The sequence below is a fragment of the Falco peregrinus genome, chromosome 4 (genome assembly GCF_023634155.1).
Source record: "Falco peregrinus isolate bFalPer1 chromosome 4, bFalPer1.pri, whole genome shotgun sequence".
Classification (NCBI taxonomy): domain Eukaryota; kingdom Metazoa; phylum Chordata; class Aves; order Falconiformes; family Falconidae; genus Falco; species Falco peregrinus.
Window position 1 is genome coordinate 108,202,807 of NC_073724.1, and position 16,777 is coordinate 108,219,583.

The following is a 16,777-nucleotide window of genomic DNA, read 5'->3' on the forward strand; positions in this document are numbered from 1 at the left end:
AGTTACTAAAATGAGGTTTATTAACTGGGTAACAAGCATATATCCTGTATTTTTGAGAACAGACAGGATCATAATTCACATGAATTTCAGCAAAGTCACTGCTTATATTAAAACTTATCTATTATTTAGAAGCTTCATGTTCTTTCTTCTAATATTTGAACTGGTGAGAACTATTATTATGTATACGCATAAAACAGGAACAGCTGAACTAGGTAATGCCAAAACTTGAGTGCTGTTCACAGTGTACACCAAAGTGGAAAATATGCAACACCTGAGAGAACACAAGTTTGCCTTCACTTTCTGTACTGTCGCACTCTGTAATATCTCTGGTTTTTGTTTGCACCTGTCAGATTGCTGATGATACCTCTGAAAAAAGGTCACGTCATAAAATTACGAAGAGAGATATGATTTTGAATCAGGTAATTTTTAGTACTGTTAAATGAATTTCAGGCCTGCTACTGTCTTAGATCAGTGTTCCCTCATTATGGTTAAATCTGGGTTCATAGTACAGAACACTATAGCTATAAAAACAAAAGCAATAGCTGTTCTCTGTGATTCCACTCAGGACAAGTTTCCAGGGGTAACTGGTGTGGATTAATACAACAAGCAGCAATCCTGCATCAGAGGCATTCACACACAACCTCTCGGTCACAAATAATTAAGTTTCTGAAGTAAGCTTAAGGTGTAGTTCTGTTATCTAGAGTGCACACGTCTTTTATGTCTAACCTTGATCATTAAAAATGGCAGATTTCATGGTATGGAGACAAAGGGTGGCTTTTTTTGCAGTACAAATTTGGCAGATGTTAAACTATATCAACCCAACATATTGAGAAGAGCTCACAACTTGTATCTCATAGAGCCAAATTTAGAATTTAAAGGTTCACTTTAGTAAAGACTTTAAGGAGAAAAACATGCTAAAAAATTTCATATTATGATGTATGATTTCTGTAATACTGTAAAACAAGTAAATTTTACTTTTGTAAAAAAAATACAGTCATGACACTAGTTCCTTTCATGTAACTCCTCAGTTTCAAAGGATGAAACTTGCTTTAACAATATATGGAGTTATTAAAACATCTAGGTAGCAAAAACACACCATTGGTTTAAGTTCCTTGGTCATATAAGCTTGTACGACACCTTTAGAGCAAAATTCTATTTAGATAATGAAATGCTGTCAATCTAAAATACTCTTTGCTATCTTAGCTAAAATTAAGATTTCATATTATGAAAACTGCTCTTTACTGTTGCTCTGTGAAAACAACAAAAGGCAAGACCCTATATGCAGCTTTATTGTCTTTAATGTAGGCTTTACTAAATTTAGAAGTGCTGTATAATTATAATGTATATATCTATGCTTACATTTGTGTGTATTATATATAAATGAATAGATATTCATAGATACCATTAGTGGTAAAATTATTAAGATCAATCTTTTAATTAATGTTGCTTTTTTCAAAGAGAAAATATTTCTGCATTATTTCAGTTCAAGAAATGAACAACTATATATGGTTACAGTTTCAGCAGGTACTGTCTATATTATTGTTTTAAATGCTCTCATATTGTTAGAAACTTGCCAAGGTCTTAAAAAATTACTAAAAAATAATTCTGGCAATTTCATTGGCTTTGTTTGAAATATGAATTGTTTTTATAATTGGGCACTGCCTGCGTTGTTAAGGTAATGTAAATGTGTTAGCGTATGCAATTCTTACTTGAATTCTTATACTCCAGGACAAACAGAAAAACAACCTTTGTTCTTCTGTTGCTTTCCTGTAATATAAACTTTAAATAAATAAATAACAGTAAAGAAAAACAAACAAAACCCCCTAGAAGCATTTACAGCTGCAACTGTCCTAAGTTCCCCAGGTTTCCTGTTGGTACTACATTGTTTACAATTATTTGTGGCACGGTTGGATAATACTACATACTAGATATTGCTTTCTCTTACTTGAAGTCAGAAGCTGGGTGTGCTTCATAAGCAAAACATCTTGGGCTCATACTGTAGACTGAATAATACCAGATACACTAAAGCATTAGAAACGTATTGACTATCATTACTTGTGAATCACAGAATAACTCTTAAGAGACTTCTGTCTAAAACCATTAATTCCTTGATTCTTTATGCCACAGAATATTGTGCATCACAACCATTTTTTGGAAAATCTGTTGCAACCAAAAAATAATCTGGAAGTTGCCTTGCAGTGATGTTTTAATTTTGGAAGTTAAGGTCCTCTGGAGCAAAAGTCATGTGTGTTAGGCCAGTGCTCAGCAAACTGAGATCATTAGTGTGTTGCTGAGTTCTTTTCCCAAGGCAATGCTACTGTTAATTATAGTTTCTGTTTATGAATTAGAAGAAATTCTGTTTAGAAATCAGAATTCATAATTCACTGAGTCAGAGGAACACTCATCAACCATTTAACTTTGACATGTCAGATTGGGGTTTGGCTCATTCTTTATCATATGCAAACACATTTAATCACGTTTTGCCAAAATCAACACTGCAAATCATTAATAACACAGAGCAGAAATACAGTAATGTACTGTACTGTAAAACAGCCAAATTCAAAGATCACAGGGAAGCCCAAGGTGATGAGACTCATAACCCTGGGAAATAATAATAATAAAAAAAAATAAAAATAAAAAAACCTAAAAAAAAATCACCATCGTATTATTATCTTCTGCCATATATTAAAAACTTCAGTTCCGTGAACTGTATGATGCAGAGAAGTCTTTGATTTTGTTATACACTTGGCCTTATTTATGTCAAAGTAGACTAAATGCTATATTAAAAATTTCTGATCAGAAATTAGATTAATTTTTTTGTACCAGGTACAATTCTAAGCACGTTAAGGAAAATTTGGAAAAATATAATTTTTTCTACCTTCTGGAGATTTTCAGGAGGTTCCAATACAAAAAAGTAATTTTAAATCCCCTCCATAACTGTAAGTCTATACCTTCTCTCCTCCCCTCTCCTCCCCTCTCCTCTCCTCCCCTCCCCTCCCCTCCTCTCCTCTCCTCTCCTCTCCTCTCCTTTCTTTCTTTCCTTCTTTCTGTCTTTCTTTCAGAGACATAATATTTATAAGCAGCACAGTATAGGTAAAGTGAAATGATCAATCAAAATGCTTGATATCTTTGCTGGGATTTATATTTTAGTTTAAATACCTCCAGTGATACATTTCATCCTTATTTCAAAATCTAAAATAAGTCAGATGACTTGCCTCCTGGAAGTGTTGCTCTCAGTCATTTTCTTTAGAACTCAAAAAAAAAAAAAAAAAAAAAAAAAAGTTGTCTAGATGAGCTCAGATTTCTACACTCTCAATGTCTAAAATTAGGCGAGATAAATGATCTCAAGTGTCTGAGATCTTGCCAGTTTAGAAATGCCTAGATGATGGAATATTATATATTACATAATTCTATTTTAAAATATGTTCGAGTCCTCAAAATGTTAATGTAATTTCCATCTTTAACCATGTCAGACAACATCACCACTGTCAAGATCAAGTCAGAAGAGACACTAGTAGGCTTTTCATGGCTTCCTGAACGTAGAGTTCAGAAAGGCCATCAGCCTTTGGAAACCATTGAGAAGACGAATTTACTCTCCAAAACACTTTTGGTGATCTTCAGGGGTGAGACCAGCAAAAGTCCTGGAAATCTTCAGGTGTTACATATTCTGTGTATTCCTTTCCTTTTTACTCTACTTATTTTCCAAGACTGTTCTTTGAGGTCAAGTCCACAGCATCAAGCTGAGTGAGTCAGAATGGATGGATGCCAATGTCATGATTCCCATCCCTAGCAAAAACACTATTATAGCTGGCAATGATGGGTTATTTATCCATTTTCCAGATAGTGGCTGTATTTATGGTGACACTTTTACTCCTCAGTATGGCATGGAAGCAGCCACAAGCAATATAAATGTATATTAGTGAAATATTAGTGTGAGGCTACATACTCATGTCCTCATTCCCACACATTTGTACTGTTTCTGAGCATCCTTCTGGGACAATTTTGGCCTGTGACAATTAGTACTCTACAAGATAATGCCCAGTCCCAAGGCCCATTCTCAGCAGGATACCCTGTACTGGAGGAAAGAGAGTTAGGTCAGAGGTGTTAGTGGCAATGTGTCTTGGCCATTATATTTATTAGGCTAAGAATAACCCACAACTCTTTGATAGTTGAACTAAAATGTTAATTAGCACTAAACCTGAAATTGTTAAATTTAGCTAAAAGAACTAAGAGATGGATATTATAATTTGAGGTAGAAGAATAGTCCAGTAACTGAAAAATACTCAGAAAATATTAACAATGGAAAATACATCACATGTAAATGTATTCTACATGATGCTGCATTATATTTTCAACAGCAACACCCAAGTATCCATATCCTCCAAACATATCCAGATGGATTTGCAGACTATTGCATGAGCAAAAACCAAAATTATTACGAAAAGTTAACCCAAAACTGTATTTTAAATTATGTAACTTTTCTTTTTTTTCTGATGATGATTGTTTATTTTCCATTTACTTGGAAATGGAAACTGGCATTTGGTTCACACAGTAATATTTTTTGTACTTTATGAGAGTTCAATTAAATTATGATTTAGACTTTGCAGGGAGTTAATGGATAGCAATTTAAAGAACTATTGCTGTGCTTCATGTAACATGAAGTATCTTACTCTGCCTACATAATTTTTGTGCTCTTACTGTTTAAGCAGTTATTAGGAAGCGCTCTCGATACTGTCTTGTTCTGTGTATCTTCAGAATTCCACCCCATTGCTTCTGATCCAGATGTTTTATCATGGTTACTGTAGCATTTTGAGGCAGGGTAAAGCCATTAGGCAAAGGTATTGTAGCTGCATTTGTTCAGAGAAAAAAAAAATCAAACCCAAGACAACAGATTCTAAACTGAAAAGCTATGAAAATCTGGATTAAAAAAAATTCTTAAATTTTCTCAGGAAACTTTGGAACCTCATTCAGCCTGGAATAATTGTTATTGTGAATGTAGTTAAGAAGCTAAAACCAGCTGTGATTTAAATGGATGCATAAGCTACACGGAAAAAAATGCTTATGATTAGGTGCAGGTAGTAATGGAGTGCAATAAGCAGCAGTTCCCATGCAGCAGGGCAGGGATACTGAGGTTTTTTAGCTGCAAAGCGGTACTTTGGTAACTCAAAGCAGCCATAAACCTCACATATGGATACATCAACCTGAACATATCGGGGAATCTGACCTTTTTGAATATGAAGCTGTTGCACATTACAGTCTATTTGCTATTTAAACTTATTTGTGGAAATATCAGCATTTAGTGTGGTTTGCATTTTTATTCACTTGAATTGGTATTGACTTTATTTTGATCTACTGCAGCAAATTTATAGCAGGCACAACAGAGCAAAGGCACCTGATGACTTGTTTGCTTAATATAAATGCAAACCCAACATGAGGAACAAAATACTTACACCTCAACACTTTAAATGGTACAGCATAAAGTAGATGATTTAATTTTTCTCATGAAGAAATCTGTCCCTGATTACCATGACTGGTAATGTGAACACTCCAGAGAGACTATGAAGGGAGAGATCTTGATTAGATGCCTACTTGGCATTTCTTCCACGGCTACATGATTGCTGTTGACCACTTTGCAAATCTATTGGTATTGGCACTGCATGTGGCCATTATTATTTTTTCATAGAGTTATAGTTAACTGCTAGCTAACTTTCATCTTTCACCTGCAAAAATCTAAATCTTGATATTTAGCTTCTCTAGCTGTAACAAAATGTATACAATATGTATATGAATATTCTGGTTTATGGTCCTTTCAAAATTAAATGTGCTCTTTAAAACTGCATCTAGCATATGGGCATGAGCACTGACTTTGCTTTGTCATGCCTGGGCACAGGTAAGCAGAACGTATGAGATCATAGCCTAGGCTGCTGAGTCCTAGTTAATAATGCAAGTGGAAATGGGGAATCCATGATCAGCCACTAGCCTTGGTTTCCACGTGACAACGCAAACAAGCATCATCATGATTCACAGCTCACCCCCTCATTATCTGGAGTGAAGATAAATATTTGCCACATTGGACACGTGAAATTATCCAAGATGTACCAACAGAAAAGCCTTTCAAGAACTCTTGACTGTCTCCAAATGTTTAGATTTGTACTCTGTTGTTCCGAGTAATAATTATTTAACTTCTCTGAAAAAAAGAAGACCTTTTACTAATAGGCTTCGCACTGCATGCTGACATTTCAGGAGGTTGCTATATTAGTTCTATCATTCAGAGCCATGAATTATTGATTAACCTACACTATTCTCCTTCAAACTACTGAACTACTCACCATTGTACTGATGCAAAGAGCTAATAAATAAGCAGAATATAAAATGACTTAATTCTGCTTTAAAAGAATATAATAAAGTTTTAGTAGAGTCTGTACTGTTACTAGTGCTAGCCAGGTAGTAAATTTTATTTAGCTTTCAGGCTTTATGCACCAGTCTGCCATCTCCAAATTAGTTTCAGCTTCATATTTCATGGAGATTATACATCTGTTTGTGAGGTAAAATGCTGGTATTCCTCCAGCAGTTCTTTACCACTTTTGCATTCTCAAACCAAAATGTGCTGCTCCAGGTATCAGAGCTGTCCCTTACCTTCCCTCTTTTTACTATAGGATGTCATTCTTCCCTAACTTACATTTGTTCAAATCAGGAAAGACTTGTGTCAAGAAGTAGAGCTGCACCATGGAGAGAAGTATGGGGTACTGTTTATTTTTGAAGAAAGTATTTGTTATTAAGATAAATAGTTTATATTGGCAGAGTGAGATAATAATAGACATTCTAAAGCATAGCCCCTGACATTAGCTTTTAAAGGCATGTAGTCTGCTGTAAAGGCTGGAAACATTGTACAGGGTATTTCAGATATTCCACAGAGCTGTAGAGTACCCTGTTACAGTAGCTTCAAAACATAGATAACCTGAAAAACTTTGACTGCGAATCATCCCTACAGTGGGATTTTTTTTAATTGAAAACCTCAAAAGATGTTTTGGTGAGCTCATCCTGTTTGGTTTTGTTTACTGGGCATAGAAATTTAATTTTTTTCTTTTACTGCAATTACTATAATAGATTGACTACTGAGACCCTGATACAGTGTGTGCGATACAAAGAATCACAAGAATAGAAGGCAGTATTGGAATATTTCCCTGTTGTCCAAGCTCACACAGAAAAATAGTAAAACCAGTGATTAGTTACACCTGGACCATTTTCTCTGAAGACAGTTATTATGCTAGAGCACACATTTAAGACTATTTTTGATAAGAAAGAGAGTTTTTCAGTGTCTTTAGATCCACCATATACTTTTTTTCATTTGAGAAGTTTTGATTTTTTCTTAGGCAAACTAGAAATTTTACTACGAATGGTCTCTGTAAAATATTTCGTTTTCCACACAACATTAAAAATAAAACAAACAACCCAACCCCACCCCACTGTGGTTTTATGGGAAACTGGGTTTTATGGAAAAATTAGAAAGCAAAAACCATCACTTGCCTGTTTTAATACATGAAACAAATTTACTGTAGAGGTCATGATCAGATCTTTTGTCTCCTGGAAATATTAAGGTTCTTAAACAGAAACCATCTAGGTGAGTTTCTGAAAACCAAATGAATACAGACATACCTGCTCGATAATTTGGAAATACCTGCATGGGAACACCTACAAACCATTCAGAATTCCTTTGTTCTAGCTTCTGGGAAAGTGCATGTGTCCCGCAGAATTCAGGTCTGCTACTCTCAGCACTACAGGGATGTCAGGTCCAGAAGAGGAATGAGTGCTGAAAGGATCACACTGATGGCTGTGAGACTCCCAAGAGCATGCAGATTCAGCTTTGACATCAGCCTCTCCTTTTGTATTGCATTGGGGTAGGGCGAACTGGAGTGACAGAGCTGATGGTGGGCAAATTTACCCAAAGTAGGTTTTATAGCTTAGGCTGTAGTTCTTGCGGCCTTAGGGGGTGGCTATCGTACCTGAAACATGTCACTTCAGAGCAAGCTCAAGTGTATGCGCATTATACTCTAGCCATTTAGCCATTTCTGTGGCTGCAGTGCTGAAGTATTTATTTTTATCCATTGCACCAAGTTTTTATGGTTTGCTGTAACTTACGGGTGGGGGGGGGGGGGGGGGGGGGGGGCGGAATTACCTCATCCATAGTTAAGTGCCCTAATTACTTACTTCAAAACAAAACATATGATTCTTCCAGAAAACTTTTAGAATAGCTTTAAAAGCTCTCAACAGCTTACAGCTGAAAGCCAAATATATAGGTTCTAATTCATTAACACTTTGTAAAACTACGTAACTCCTCAATAGCCCACAGATCATTTTAGTATGGTGTGGTCTCACTTGAACTTCGTAAGTAATGCAATCTAAAATCTTTCAGGTAGGATATTCTTGGGTTTTTTCATTGGCATTATTCCAACCTGTAAATTCTCTTGTTTGAGTCTTGATCATTAGCCATCTTCTCCAGAGAGCATTCTGCATTCTCCACCTGTTCCATGTCTAAGGACCAAATCTAGCTTTAGTGTTTTATCTGTCTTCAGTTTTTCTGTTACAAACTCCTCTGTTCATTTAAACTGTAAAGTTCTGGGGGTTTGGGTGCACTGTAACAGCAGTAGGTGTGTGTACAGAGATTTAAGTTCCTAATTAAAGAGAGAGGAAATGCATGAAGAATATTTCTTGAATACTATTTTTATCTAAGAGATTTATAGGATCCCTTTCTATGAAACATTATGGTAGCTATTAATTATATGAGAAAGTGTTATTTTTTTCCTATAAGATCCTTTGTGCTCAACTTCCTAATGCTTGAGCACTACAGTTTTCAACCTTCATGTAGTTTTGAGGTAATACACAGAAACAAACTTGTATGATACAGTAGACTGAACAAATATTATGTTATTGTTTTCTTGCCTAGTGGCGGGGGGGTTAAAATTTTTAATTTTAAATTTTAAATTGATTTTGTGTGTAGCAGTGCAACTATAAAGCTATGCAAGGCTATACAAGATAGACATCTTATTGGTTTTAACCCCCCACTATATTTTCATCCACATCTTTCTTTTCATCCCATTTTAAAAGTAGCCATCCCCTGTAATAATATTTCTTAACATTCTCTTTTTTTTTTTTTCTTTTCAGTGAAGGTTATTGTTTTTTCATAAACTTAAAATGAGATGGATGTCAGTTAAATAAAAATTAAGTTATCTAAATATGGATATGCATCAGATGAGGTAACTTCAAAAAAAAAACCAAAAAAGCAAATTATATTTACAGTACTGAAAGCAGAAGATCAGTTCTCTGCCTGTCTCTCCATCATCACCCTGGCAAACCTTGTGTTTGTGGGTTCTATTTTTCTGTAGGAAGGTCTACATATTCACTTATGACAGTGACTACCAAGAAATCTGGACAACCTTAGAGAATCTATATGTAAATAGTAAGAAATGTGCTGACTTAAAGCCATTTCAAGTTAATTGAAGTGTGAGGAAGAAATATATGGTTTCATGATTTATTGGCATTGAAGTGTCTATTTTTATTTGGACAATTTTCACCTAGATAGCAGCGTACATTTTGAAAAATGGAGTAGAAGGCATTTGGCTATCAGAAAGATGCTAAGTATTCATGCTTTGTAAATACCCACCAATACTCACAAGGAGGGTGCATATTATATAAATTAATTTAGCCCAAGGTACTGTGTTCATGCTTGCAAACAATTTACCTGTGTTGTATAAAAAAATTACTGCACAGTAAAAGTAACAGAAGGTATTTTTCAAATGTTTAGGTACTGTTACATGGTATTTATCCTACTGCCAAGATACCAAAAATAATTCTGGAGATCTTCTAGTACAATATGTGGATTTTTCCCCTTTTTTTAAGTTGTTCTTAGGAGAAAAGGGAAAGAAGAAAGCTAATCCCTACTTTAATACTGCACTTTAGACAGGGAAAAAAAAAAAAAAACACCCCACACTACACATGTGTAGAGCATTGTCAGCCTTGTTAGGTAATTTTCTTTCTATTTTTAATTCTCACAATTTGCCTGTGTTTCATAAGGTATTCTGGAATTGCGCCAGCAAAGAACTCAATCACATGCTTTGCTTTGAACATGTGCAAAGTCTTCTGCATATTCTGCCTTTGAGGTACATTTTTAAATTACTTCCACAGAGAGTCAGTGTAAACTTATCTTAGTTGGTGCATGTGTCGTCACTTGGTGCAGGCAAAGAGAGGGCAAAGAGCAGTGGCACCAGTGGCTCCACAGCTGGCACCGGCTGTCAGTCCCCGGAGGGTCAGACACTAGGTTCTCTGCCAGAAGTGTCAAACTCAGCATGATTTTAAAAACTTAAGTAAGAATAATGTTTGTTTGCCATGTGAATAATCGGAACTTATATGATGTTTAAAACGTTAGAATCAAACATCTCTGGGCACAATGATTCCACAATACACCTTATTATAACTACAATATTCTGCAAAGAGAAAAAAAATGCTCATAATCTCATATAAAATACTGAAATACTTACAAAGTATCTGAATTTTGAAGGTGCCCTTTCCTTGTTTAATCAATAAGTGGATATATGATTTTTCTGAAGTTCAAAAATGTTCAAAGAACAGGAACTATAGCTCAAAAACAGTGCACGATTTAAATATATGAGATAAAACAAATTATTCCGTACAAATACTTCAATAGTATGTACAGACCAACGCACAAGATAGGCTACCTCAAATTTAGGCCATGATTATCAAGGTGCACAATGGGTTTAAAATACAACATTTTTTTTTATGATGGGATAAGAATTAAGCCAAAGTAAAAGTAGGAGGGTGAAATTACATCACACTTCTTTGAAACCACAAGCCTAAAGCAAATATGCATTAGTATGACAGTTTTATAACTAACAGATTGCATTTCTTAGACTTTTGAAGTATGATCCAGTTTAATAGGCAAAGTACTTTGAATAACTTCTATGTGGAAATACACTTTAATTACTTCCTGAATGTATCATATGTTCACCTGGAAGTGAGATACTTTATATGAGTCAATAACAGGACTCCAAATAGGTGTTTCAAATTGCATACAGGCCCTCAGTATAATTAGTTCTTGGTAGAAATATAGTAACCTGTACCTTTTCCATTAAGAAATGAAAAATCTAGCAATATTGCCTCTATTAAGTAATGAGAATGCAGAATTTAATTATTTTTGCTATATATTATATATGTGATAAGCAGTACATTTGAAGGCATATGAATGTGATACATTGTAAGTCTAGAGCTGATTGGACTTTTTTTTCTATTTCTTGAAGTTCAGTTACTTATCTATTGCTAAAAACTTGTTTTGTATACATTTTCAGCCACCGTTTCTCAGTGTTGGATCAGAAAAGCCTTTCTAGAACTGTCTGCAACACAGTTCATGAGGTTCTTACGTGATTTGCTGAAGACTTTTTACAAATAATAATGAGGCCTTAGTGATTTATTAACCATCTTCAGGTATCACGACATACATTTACAAGGAAAATAATTCAAATCCAATAGTCCTTTCTTGCTTAAGCATACCAAGGGTGTGGACCTAATGCCATCTCATTGACTTCAGTGGGCTCATAACCACAGCAGATGTTAACACCTCCTATAACAATTCACAAAGAAGAAAGTACTTAAGTGAACTAAGTAAGGTTCATTTTAAAACACTGTAATTCCTTAAGGTAGCACTGATGCTTTTCAAAATGGCACTTTGTTGGTATACAGTTGGCACCAGAATTTGAATTCTGCTTTTGTTAACATAGCACTAATGAAGAAGAATATAAAAGTTATGAGGCAGCAACTAAGTCCTTTCAGGAAATTATGATAAAAACAACAAACAAACAAACAAAAAAGCCTAGCAGTTCACTAAAGTTGTTAAAGCATATATGGCAGAGATAAAAATATGCTGAGTTTGAATCAGTATTTTATTCATGAATTCTCCCCCCACCACCACCTGTTTGGTGGAACCATGTTTTAAAGAGCATTTAATAGTAATTTCTAAAATAATTATCAGTACACTCCATGCTGAAGGTTAATCCTTTGGGTATTAATTTAGCTTTATCACAAAGCAGACAGAGTGTCTGTATTAATCTCACTGCACTTAACATATTACCAAAATTAAGGTCTCTATAGGGAAAAATAACTTTATTTCAAAACAGTGAAACTTAGTTGATGCAAAAGTAAATACAGTGTTTATTGCAACCGCTTCAGTGCACAGCACAAGAATGTGCATTCGGTACTTAAAGAAAGTGAATCATCTGAATCATTTCAAGACTACAGGCTCTCCAGCTCTGCTGTTTATTTATATGCCATATATTCTGCAAATTTCTGTTGGCACACAGAAAGTTCAGTTTTATACCAAAATAGCCTCTGATACTCAGTCTTTTTAAAATTGCAGTCATATATCCTGTTAAAGCATAAATCTTTATACAATATATTACATTTCAAAAAGCTATCAACTAACTAAAAACATTTTCTCAGCTGGAATTAAGATCATTCTACAACTTCAAAACCACCATTCCTATTATTAAAAATAAAAAATGTAAAATAACTAGCCACACTCACTAAACCAAACTTATTTTTAGTCATTAATTTAGCAATGCAGAACATTGTTCTTTCTTAAATGTGTTTCAACATGTTGCTCACTGCAAAAGTGAGGATTTGCATAGCCATACGCTACAATGCTTTATTACAAGCTGTGAATATACAGGATGATCAAAGTTGTGTTACTTCCCTCAGAGTCACTGGAAACATTGTCTGAAATCACCATGAAACACTGAAAAATGCCGGTGTTTATATGGAAAATGATTACGTGACAAACAGGCTCATTCTGTCATTACCTATTATTAAGCATTCACAGGCTTGCGAGGCTTTTCATCAACATGTCCACAGCAAGGCTGATACAAAGCAATAAATAAATATATGAGATGCTATGCTGATATCATGATCAGTTACCTGTGTGAACGTGGTCACTTGGAATATGGCCAAATGCTAGACCTGTCCCAGCTCCTCCTTAGCAGCTTGTGTTCCCATTAGCAATCCAGTACAGCAAAAGGACAGTGACAGCTTAGCTGGGTAAAATTCAGTATCTATGATACAATTATTGCACTACTGATTACTTCAGACGTTGGCGAGTTAATCCTTGGGGTATTAATTTACTGCTCTGACTGTACAAAATGGATCCTAGCGCTTTACCCCTTTGAGGGTTGTTGCTGTGATTATTCCATATGGCACCACCAGTAAGGTTTTCCTGTGCATCTTTCCCAGTAAACAGATTTTAGGATGTCATCAAATTACTCAGTCAGCTAACAAGAAAGAACTTTACGCTGCTTTCAAGTATCACAACATACAGCAATCCTTTTTTGAGAAGAATTTCATGATTTCAAAGTCCTGCTATATTTCAGTTAGGAAGATTCTTGTTTCAGAAGGCTTTCTGAAAGAAAATTCTAAAATATTATACTGAACAGAGTTCTGGTTTTATATATACTGATATAACTACAGGTTTATGAACATGTATTATGAAGAAAAATAAAATTTTAAATATTTTATTCAAAAATATTGAACCAGGCTATCTCAAAAACTCTGAATGTTCCATTATTATTTTTTGAAACTAAAACTGGGAAAAAAATACAGAAAATATTTTCCACTTTAGTAAATAAAGTGTACTGATTCTACCACAGTTGTATATCCTGGTGTCAAAGTTTTTCCTAACAATTGATATCTCCTTGGATTTAGTTGCAGCTTCAAAGTTAAAAACCACTATCAATCAGGAGTAAAAACAATCAACATAAATTCAGTCTCCAAATTTGGAAACTCCAAGGCAAGGATGATACCTACAGACTATGTAGTTAACCTTGAATTTGACGCATTTACTCTATTTCCTTCTTTGTTACAGTGTCTTATTTCAGTGCTACATTTCTTTGTGTGTAAGGGGAAAGTGAAGAACAGAGAAGAAACAGTTCAAGAGGTCTTTGTCAAGATCTTTCCTAAGAGAGTCCTAAATGAGCTAATTAAGCTGTGGCAATAGGGCAGTATTGTCATGGATTAAAGGCTGCCTAGGAGAAAAACGTCAAAAGTTTGCAATTGAACAACCATTTTTCCCTGTGATAAAGGTTAACACTACACATCCTAAAGTCTCAGAAGGAGTATATTAATTTATCTTATTTATATTATCTTAAATAAGAGCTAAGAGGCAAAATTTTGCAATGGGACAGCATTATGTAGATTTTGGCAGGACTGGTAAAGATTCCACATCTCCACAAAACTGGCAAATAAGAAAACTAAATCTTTCAGACTAAATGTTTAACTGAAGAAATTGACTTCAGCACCATTTTAGAAAAGTCAGTTAAGACCTCTTTGCAAATTATTAATAACACACCTAAATAAGAAGTTTGGAAATAAATTAGATAATAAGCAATCTGGAGCATATGTTAAGGCCTCTATATAAATCAACGCTGCAGACTTATTTGGTTATGTTACCTGAAACAGCCGTAAGACCTTCTTCTTACAGAAGAAAGAGAGGAATACAGAGAAGAGCAATGAGGCTGACTGAAGGCATGGAGCTCTTGCACAAGAAGAAGGACCAACATGATAAAAAGTGTGATAATATAGAGTACTTATACTGTTGTGGTCTTGTTGTTGGGTTTTTTAAAAAGTACATAAATACAATTATTATTACATTGGTTAAGTTACGCAGCTGTACTTATTACTTTTATTCCCACTGAATGGAGTTTGTAAAACTCACTTTATGATTATACATATATAAGCCTGGATGGAATTTCACAGCTTCTTGTCTGACCACTTTGAGATATTTGTGCTGCTTTCTTTTCAGGCTGCAAACTAGCTCCTTCAGGTTTACCCACTGCTGACAAGCTTTTGATAATCCTGCTTGTTTGGTTTTTGAGGCTTATCTGAGCTGTTCCTTCCTTTTACACATCAGAACATTGTTGTGTTGATGAATGCAAGCAGCCCCTTTGATCTGTGGGCATTTTTTAAAGCAGTCAGTAAAAGTCTGCACAGCAGTTAGCTAGTATGTTTGGGGTTTGTTTAATTTTTCTTCTTTAAAAATGAAGCAGTGCTTTAGAGAAATAAACCCTCCTTATTTTTGTTTTTAATTACAATTTACAGAGGTACGTTAACACTGTCATTATGCATTTCCAACAGCATTGAACTGTTATTAAAAAGTCATAATATACCTGCAAAGTAATTTGTTCTTGCCATTGTTTGCAGTGTTTCAAAGTGGCATTCATTTAATCAAACAAAGCTACCCACACATCTGCATCTAAGTTAGTCATTTTTTTATCCCTTTGTAGTCAGGGAAGAGAAAAAGGTAGACACTTCTTGGGTGGGAATTACATCATCTTGAAGAAGACATCCAAATTCCATCAAATGCATCCAGCTATAAAAGCAGCTGTTTCTCTCCCTTGACTATAAAGGGAGTCTGATAAGCAGTATCTGCTTGGCTCAGACATTGATGTCTACACTGCACATGTCTAAGATGAGGTGAGATAAATCTCTGGTTTCTGCCTTCTTTTCACCTCTGGGCTCTTTCATTTGAGTATCATTTCAATATGTTGCCTGTACCTCTGGTAACATTGCAAAGCCTTTTCATTCCTCCCTGAATTTCATATTACTGGCATTTCAAGCAGAGGTTTAAGAAGCTGCTAAAAAACAACTTTGGCCTTAAGGAATCAAAAACAATTCACTGAAGAAAATGAGCACCAAATTCAAATTCTGATCTCCTGCATGATAGAAACAGTACTGGGCTGCCTGGTCAGTCATGAGCTCTCTCTTACAAGACACTGAGGTGGAGCTTTAGTAGTCATAAAAAAACATTTTCATGCCTGACTGACACTACTTTCTTGCATTTGCCCTTCAGATCCTTCAAAAAAAACCAAAAACAACCAAACAAACCAATTCTCAATGCCTTCAAGGTATGATTAGAATTTATAGTTCTTAAGGTATGGTGTATTCAAACAAAAACTGATGCACAATTTAAAAGCAAAGTGATAATTAGAAGTATGTAATTATTTCATCCAAGTAAATCCTCCTTAAAATACACTAAATACACTGTAATACACTACTGTATGTCAGTCGTCTACCTAGTTGCAAACACCATTAACTGCTAGATCGGTAATTTTCAAACTCCCAGTTTGAAATAAGTGAATGCAGTCTTCAGACAAAACAAGCTGAACATTCCTCCAATATCCTAATATTACATATTGCAAATTGAAGCAGGCTTTATACTTTAAAGCAAAATATGGCCAAACACCATTGTGCCAGATGCACAAGGCCTGTGTAAGCCACCAGTTATGTGTCTACAGAACGCGCCACAGGCCATTTGTTTTACTTAAGGGAGCTAAAGAGAGGGGATAACCAGAAAGCCAACTTATTCATTATTCATACTTTAGATCTTTACTTCAATCCACTCAACACTGAAGTTACAATATTCTCTTTCTACATGCACAAATTGGAGCCTCAACAGATATTAGCATAATTTTTATTATAGACAGATGTGGATGCAATCTGAAGCTTAAGTGCATTCAGTACCACTCTGGAATGTTGTATATTCCAAAGCTCTGTGATGTTCTCAGATTATAAAACATACAAGTGCCAATATTATTATTAGTTTCATCGGAAAACAGACCTCCATATTCACAATTTGAGCCTGGTGTCAACACTAAATCTCAGGTTTTTTGATCATGGATCTGTTTACATAGCACCAAGCCTGCTGGTGATGGATGTTGGGTTC

General features: G+C 35.0%; 1 protein-coding gene across 4 annotated transcripts in view; it reads right to left on the reverse strand.

Moving 5' to 3' along the window:
* Positions 1–16,777, reverse strand: part of CNTN5 (contactin 5) — a 678,106-nt gene that overhangs the window by 551,879 nt on the left and 109,450 nt on the right. Inside the window, exon 1 of one of the 4 annotated variants that reach the window (XM_027777047.2) lies at positions 12,982–13,096. The exons of the other annotated variants lie outside the window; for them this stretch is intronic. The gene's annotated coding sequence lies outside the window, so the exon portion shown is untranslated. Of the gene's footprint in view, positions 1–12,981; positions 13,097–16,777 lie in introns of those variants that run through there. 4 annotated transcript variants of the gene reach the window in all.